The following is a 7,096-nucleotide window of genomic DNA, read 5'->3' as shown; positions in this document are numbered from 1 at the left end:
CAGCTGAGCGACGGCTCAGCTGTCCAATTGCTGTCCGGCTCAGCAAGCCTGCGGCTCAGTCATTGGCACGCCGCACGCTGAACTAAAGGAGGAGGGATTCTTAGCGATATCTATATATATATATATATATATATATAATTATTAGTATTATTTTTTTAGTCCATGGGGGCCCCCCTGCTCTTTAGTACCCCAGGCCTCCCGGGGCCTTAATCCGGCTCTGCATGGAAGCACCACCTCTGGGTATATTCCCCTATTGGGTAGAAGACAGGAAAGAAAGAAAAAACACCGGCCCCATAAAAGGAACGCCCACTGTGGCCTCCGTGTCTTTCACTTTCCCAGCTCAAATAAAACACAATACAGTTAACACAAACAATTAAAAATAAGATTTTAAACCTACCGGTAAATCTATTTCTCCTAGTCCGTAGAGGATGCTGGGGACTCCGTAAGGACCATGGGGTATAGACGGGCTCCGCAGGAGATAGGGCACCTAAAAAGAACTTTGACTATGGGTGTGCACTGGCTCCTCCCTCTATGCCCCTCCTCCAGACCTCAGTTAGAGAACTGTGCCCAGAGGAGATGGACAATACAAGGCAGGATTTAGAAATCCAAGGGCAAGATTCATACCAGCCCACACCAATCATACCATGTAATCTGGATCATACATAACCAGTTAACCGTATGAACAACAACAGTAACGGTCCAAGACCGATTTCAACTGTAACATAACCCTTATGTAAGCAACAACTATATACAAGTCTTGCAGAGTTTCCACACTGGGACGGGCGCCCAGCATCCTCTACGGACTAGGAGAAATAGATTTACCGGTAGGTTTAAAATCTTATTTTCTCTTACGTCCTAGAGGATGCTGGGGACTCCGTAAGGACCATGGGGTTTATACCAAAGCATCCAATCGGGCGGGAGAGTGCGTATGACTCTGCAGCACCGACTGAGCAAACGCTAGGTCCTCATCAGCCAGGGTATTAAACTTGTAGAATTTAGCAAAAGTGTTTGACCCCGACCAAGTCGCCGCTCGGCAAAGTTGTAATGCCGAGACGCCTCGGGCAGCCGCCCAAGAAGAGCCCACCTTCCTAGTGGAATGGGCCTTAACCGAATTTGGTATCGGCAATCCAGCCGTAGAGTGAGCCTGCTGAATCGTATTACAGATCCAGCGAGCAATAGTCTGCTTTGAAGCAGGTGCGCCAATCTTATTGGCCGCATACAGGACAAACAGAGCCTCTGTTTTCCTAATTCTAGCCGTCCTGGCTACATAAATCTTTAAGGCCCTGACTACGTCCAGGGATCTGGAATCCTCCAGGTCACTTGTAGCCACAGGCACCACAATAGGTTGATTCACATGGAATGAAGAAACTACCTTAGGCAAAAATTGCGGACGTGTCCTCAATTCAGCTCGATCCACATGAAAAATCAAGTAGGGGCTTTTGTGTGACAAAGCCGCCAATTCTGATACTCGCCTTGCTGATGCCAAGGCCAACAACATGACCACCTTCCAGGTAAGAAATTTCAACTCAACCTTGTTAAGTGGTTCAAACCAGTGTGATTTTAGGAACTGCAACACCACGTTCAGGTCCCATGGTGCCACTGGAGGCACAAAAGGGGGCTAGATGTGCAGCACTCCCTTTACAAACGTCTGGAGTTCTGGAAGAGTAGCCAATTCCTTCTGAAAGAAAATCGAGAGGGCCGAAATCTGTACCTTAACCGAGCCTAATTTCAGGCCCATATCCACTCCTGTCTGTAGGAAGTGGAGAAAACGACCCAGATGAAAATCTTCCGTAGGTGCATTCTTGGTCTCACACCAAGACACATACTTTCGCCAGTTACGGTGATAATGTTTTATCGTCACCTCCTTCCTAGCCTTTATTAAAGTAGGGATGACCTCTTCCGGAATCCCCTTTTTCGCTAGGATTCGGCGTTCAACCGCCATGCCGTCAAACGTTACCGCGGTAAGTCCTGAAATACACAGGGCCCCTGTTGCAACAGGTCTTCCCTCTGAGGAAGAGGCCAGGGATCTCCTGTGAGCATCTCTTGTAGATCTGAGTACCAGGCCCTTCGAGGCCAGTCTGGGACAACGAGTTTCGTCTGTACTCTTCTTTGCCTTATGATCCTCAACACTTTTGTGATGAGAGGAAGAGGAGGAAACACGTAGACCGATTTGAACACCCACGGTGTTATCAGAGCGTCTACTGCCACTGCCTAAGTGTCTCGAGACCTGGCACAATACCTCCGAAGCTTTTTGTTGAGGCGTGACGCCATCATGTCTATTTGAGGAGTTCCCCAAAGACGTGTTATGTCTGTAAAGACTTCTTGATGAAGTCCCCACTCTCCTGGATGGAGATCGTGTCTGCTGAGGAAGTCTGCTTCCCAGTTGTCCACTCCCGGAATGAAGACAGCCGACAGAGCGCTTACATGATTTTCCGCCCAGCGAAGAATCCTGGTGGCTTCCGCCATCGCGACTCTGCTTCTTGTCCCGCCGTGGCGGTTCACATGAGCCACTGCTGTGACATTGTCTGATTGAATCAGAACCGGTAGGTTTCGAAGAAGACTCTCCGCTTGTCGAAGGCCGTTGTAAATGGCCCTGAGTTCCAACACATTGATGTGTAGACAGGACTCCTGGTCCCTGAAATTTTTTTCCCTGTGTGACCGCTCCCCATCCTCGGAGGCTCGCGTTCGTGGTAACCAGGATCCAGTCCTGAATTCCGAACCGGCGACCCTCCAGCAGGTGAGCACTTTGCAACCACCACAGGAGAGACACTCTGGCCCCTGGGGACAGAGTTATTTTCCGATGTAAGTGCAGATGGGACCGGGACCACTTGTCCAGAAGGTCCCATTGAAAAGTCCTTGCATGGAACCTTCCGAAGGGAATGGCCTCGTAGGCCGCCACCATTTTTCCCAGAACTCGAGTGCATTGGTGAACTGACACCCTTTTCGGTTTTAACAGGTCTCTGACCATGTTCTGGATGTCCTGGGCTTTCTCTATTGGGAGGAAGACCTTCATTTGTTCCGTATCCAGTATCATACCTAGGAACGGTAGTCGAGTTGTCGGAATCAACTGTGACTTCGGTAGATTTAGAATCCAACCATGTTGCTAGAGCACTCTCAGAGAGAGTGCCACACTGCTCAGCAATTTCTCCCTTGATCTCGCTTTTATCAGGAGATCGTCCAAGTATGGGATAATTGTGACTCCATGCTTGCGCAGGACCACCATCATTTCCGCCATTATCTTGGTGAAAATCCTCGGGGCCGTGGAAAGTCCAAACGGCAACGTCTGAAATTGGTAATGACAATCCTGTACAGCGCATCTCAGGTATTCCTGATGGGGGGCATATATGGGGACCTGAAGGTACGCATTCCTTTATGTCCAGAGACACCATAAACTCCCCCTCCTCCATGTTGGCTATTATCGCTATGAGTGATTCCATTTTGAATTTGAATCTTTTTATGTACAGGTTTAGGGATTTCAGATTCAAAATAGGTCTGACCGAACCGTCCGGTTTCGGGACCACAAATAGGGTTGAGTAGTAACCTCTTCCCTGCTGGTGTAGGGGAACCTTGATTATCACTTGCTGTATACACAGCGTTTGAATTGCAGCTAACACTACATCCCTTTCCGATGTGGAAGCTGGTAGGGGCGATTTGAAAAATCGGTGCGGGGGCACCTCGTCGAATTCGTTTGTACCCCTGGGAAACTATTCCAACACCCAGGGATTCAGGTCTGATCTGACCCAGGCCTGACTGAAAAGTCGAAGACGTGCCCCCACCGGTGCGGACTCCCTCAGGGGAGCCCCAGCGTCATGCTGTGGGTTTTGGAGCAGCCGGGGAGGACTTTTGTTCCTGGGCACCTGCCGAAACAGGTGCTCTTTTGCCTCTGCCCTTACCTCTGACGAGGAAAGAGGAACCCCGACCTCTTTTGGACTTGTGCGACCGAAAGGACTGCATCTGATAGGGTGTTACTTTCTTTTGCTGTTGGGGAATATATGGTAAAAAATTTGATTTACCTGCTGTAGCTGTGGAAACCAGGTCCGTCAGCCCATCCCCAAACAATACATCACCCTTATAGGGTAGTACTTCCATATGTTTTTTGGAATCTGCATCACCCGTCCATTGGCGAGTCCATAAGGATCTTCTCGCTGAGATAGACATGGCATTGGCCCTAGAAGCCAGCAATCCAATGTCCCTTTGAGCATCCCTCATAAATAATACTGCGTCTTTTATATGGGCTAGAGTTAAGAATATAGTATCCTTATCCATATTATCAAAGTGATCTGTCAGCTCATCTGTCCAAGCTGCAATTGCGCTACACACCCATGCCGACGCAATTGTCGGTCTTAGCACAGCACCCGTATGAGAATAAATACACTCTAAGGTAGTTTCTTGCCTGCGATCTGCAGGGTCCTTAGTGTCAGGAGACGGTAGCGCCACTTTCTTGGACAAGCGCGTCAGGGCCTTGTCCACAGTGGGGGATGATTCCCAAATCTCCCTGTCCTGCTTAGGGAAGGGGTATGCCATATAAATTCTTTTGGGGATCTGCGGTCTCTTTTCCGGAGTCTCCCAAGCTTTTCCAAAGAAATCATTTAATTCATGAGATGTGGGAAAATTAATAATCTGTTTCTTTTCCTTAAACATGTGTACCCTTGTGTCGGGGACCAAGGGTTCATCCTCAATATGTAACACATCCCTTATTGCCACAATCATACACTGAATGGTTTTATTCACCCTCGGGTGCAATTTTACTTCGTCGTAGTCGACACTGGAGTCAGAATCCGTGTCGGTAGTAGTGTCTTGTGTTAAGGGACGCTTTTGAGACCCCGACGGGCCCTGTGAGTCGGTCCAATCCGAGGATTGACCCCCTGATGTCCCCCCTAATTCAGCCTTATCAAGCCTTTTATGTAAAGATGCCACACTTGCATTCAACATATGCCACATGTCCATCAAATCCGGAGTCGGAACAACCGACGGGGACACACCACTCATTTGCTCCACCTCCTCCTTGGAGAAGCCTTCCGCATCAGACATGTCGACACACACGTACCGACACCCCACACACACAGGGATTAACCTATAAGGGGACAAAACCCCAACCAGGCCCTTAGGAGAGACAGAGAGAGAGAGTATGCCAGCACACACCAGCGCTTAAAAACACTGGAATATATATACCAGATAGCGCTTTTTATATATATAGCCTTAATTCCCACTCACTGCGTCCAAAGTGCCCCCCTCCTCTTTTTTCCAGCCTGTGAAGGTTCAGCAGGGGAGAGATCAGGGAGCCAGCTTTTCCTCATGCAGTTTCTGTAGAGAAAATGGCGCTGGTTAGTGCTGAGGATCAAGCCCCGCCCACCCGACGGCGGGCTTCGGTCCCAGTAAACTTATATAAAAAATGGCGGGGGATTTGTGGATTTACTGTGCCACAGCCTAATCCTGCTTATATTGCCACAAAATGAGGAATATTGCTGCCCAGGGCGCCCTCCCCCTGCGCCCTGCACCCTTCAGTGCCTGCTTGTGTGTGTGTACTGGGAGCAATGGCGCGCAGCTTACCGCTGCGCGCTTACCTCATGAAGATCTGATGTCTTCTGCCGCCTGATGTCTTCTTGCCTTCTCATACTCACCCGGCTTCTATCTTCGGCATCTGTGAGGAGGACGGCGGCGGCGCGGCTCCGGGACGAACCCCAGGTGAGACCTGTGTTCCGACTCCCTCTGAAGCTAATGGTGTCCAGTAGCCTTAGAAACAGTGCCCAACTCGACAAGCCAGCTCTGCTTCTCTCCCCTCAGTCCCACGATACAGGGAGCCTGTTTCCAACAGGACTCCCTGAAAATAAAAAACCTAACAAAATTCTTTAAAACAGAAAACTCTGGAGAGCTCTCTGCATTGTACCCTTTCTCCTCTGGGCACAAGATCTAACTGAGGTCTGGAGGAGGGGCATAGAGGGAGGAGCCAGTGCACACCCATAGTCAAAGTTCTTTTTAGGTGCCCTATCTCCTGCGGAGCCCGTCTATACCCCATGGTCCTTACGGAGTCCCCAACATCCTCTAGGACGTAAGAGAAATATACATCAAAAGAAAAAAAAACCTTAGGTGGGAATATATGTGCTGCCATGGATGAATAAAGGAAAGCGTATTAACTGGTAAGAATCTGGTATTTCCTATACGTCCCCCATGGCAGTACCACCTCTGTGTTATACCTGAGCAGTTACATCACTGGGTGGGCCCAAAACGTGTTTTTTTTAATACTTTTTTTTTCTTTTTGTATGAATTTAGTTTTGTTTTTTTTCAGATCACTGCACTAAGAATGTTTCTTCCAAACTTAGCGTCTGCAGATGCTTGCACATGAACTCTATAATGCTTCGCAAATGTATGCACTGAGGCCAAACCTGCGGCCTTACAAAGCTCATTGATTGACGCAGATTCTTTGTCTGCCCAGGACGTTGCCATTGCCCTTGTAGACTGCGCTTTCAGACCTCTGGCCAGCTCCAACTTTACATGCTTCAATTATACAGGATTTAATCCATCTGATAATAGTGGACTTTGATGATCCACCGTCCTCTTTGTTTTTTCCTTCCCGTAACGCAAACAGGCGTTTAGATTTTCTAATTGCGGCCGATCTGTCTACATAAATAATAAGCGCCCTGACAAGATCTAATTTATTAAATTTCTCTTCTCATTCTTCAGGTTTGGGCAAAACTATTTCCTGGTTTATATGGAAATTAGAAACCACTTTGGGAAGGAACTGGGGATTTGTACGCATTACTACTTTATTTTCAACGAAATTAAGAAATGGTTGCTCTACCCAAATAGCTTGCAGTTCAGAAACTCTCCTTGATGTCATAATAGCCACCAAGAAGACCACCTTCCAAGTCAAAAATGTAAACAGAACATCCTGCAAAGGCTCTAAGACAGGCATGTCCAAACTGTGGCCCTCCAGCTGTGGAGAAACTACACATCCCAACATGCCCTGACACAGCTTTAGCATTCTCTGACAGCAAAACTGTGTTTGGGCATGCTGGGATATGTAGTTTTACAACAGCTGGAGGGCCGCAGTTTGGACATGCCTGCTCTAAGAGGTGAATGAAATACTGGCCTTACT

Source organism: Pseudophryne corroboree, chromosome 7, assembly GCF_028390025.1.
Source record: "Pseudophryne corroboree isolate aPseCor3 chromosome 7, aPseCor3.hap2, whole genome shotgun sequence".
In the NCBI taxonomy this organism is placed as follows: domain Eukaryota; kingdom Metazoa; phylum Chordata; class Amphibia; order Anura; family Myobatrachidae; genus Pseudophryne; species Pseudophryne corroboree.
Note: the sequence above shows the minus strand (reverse complement) of the source record.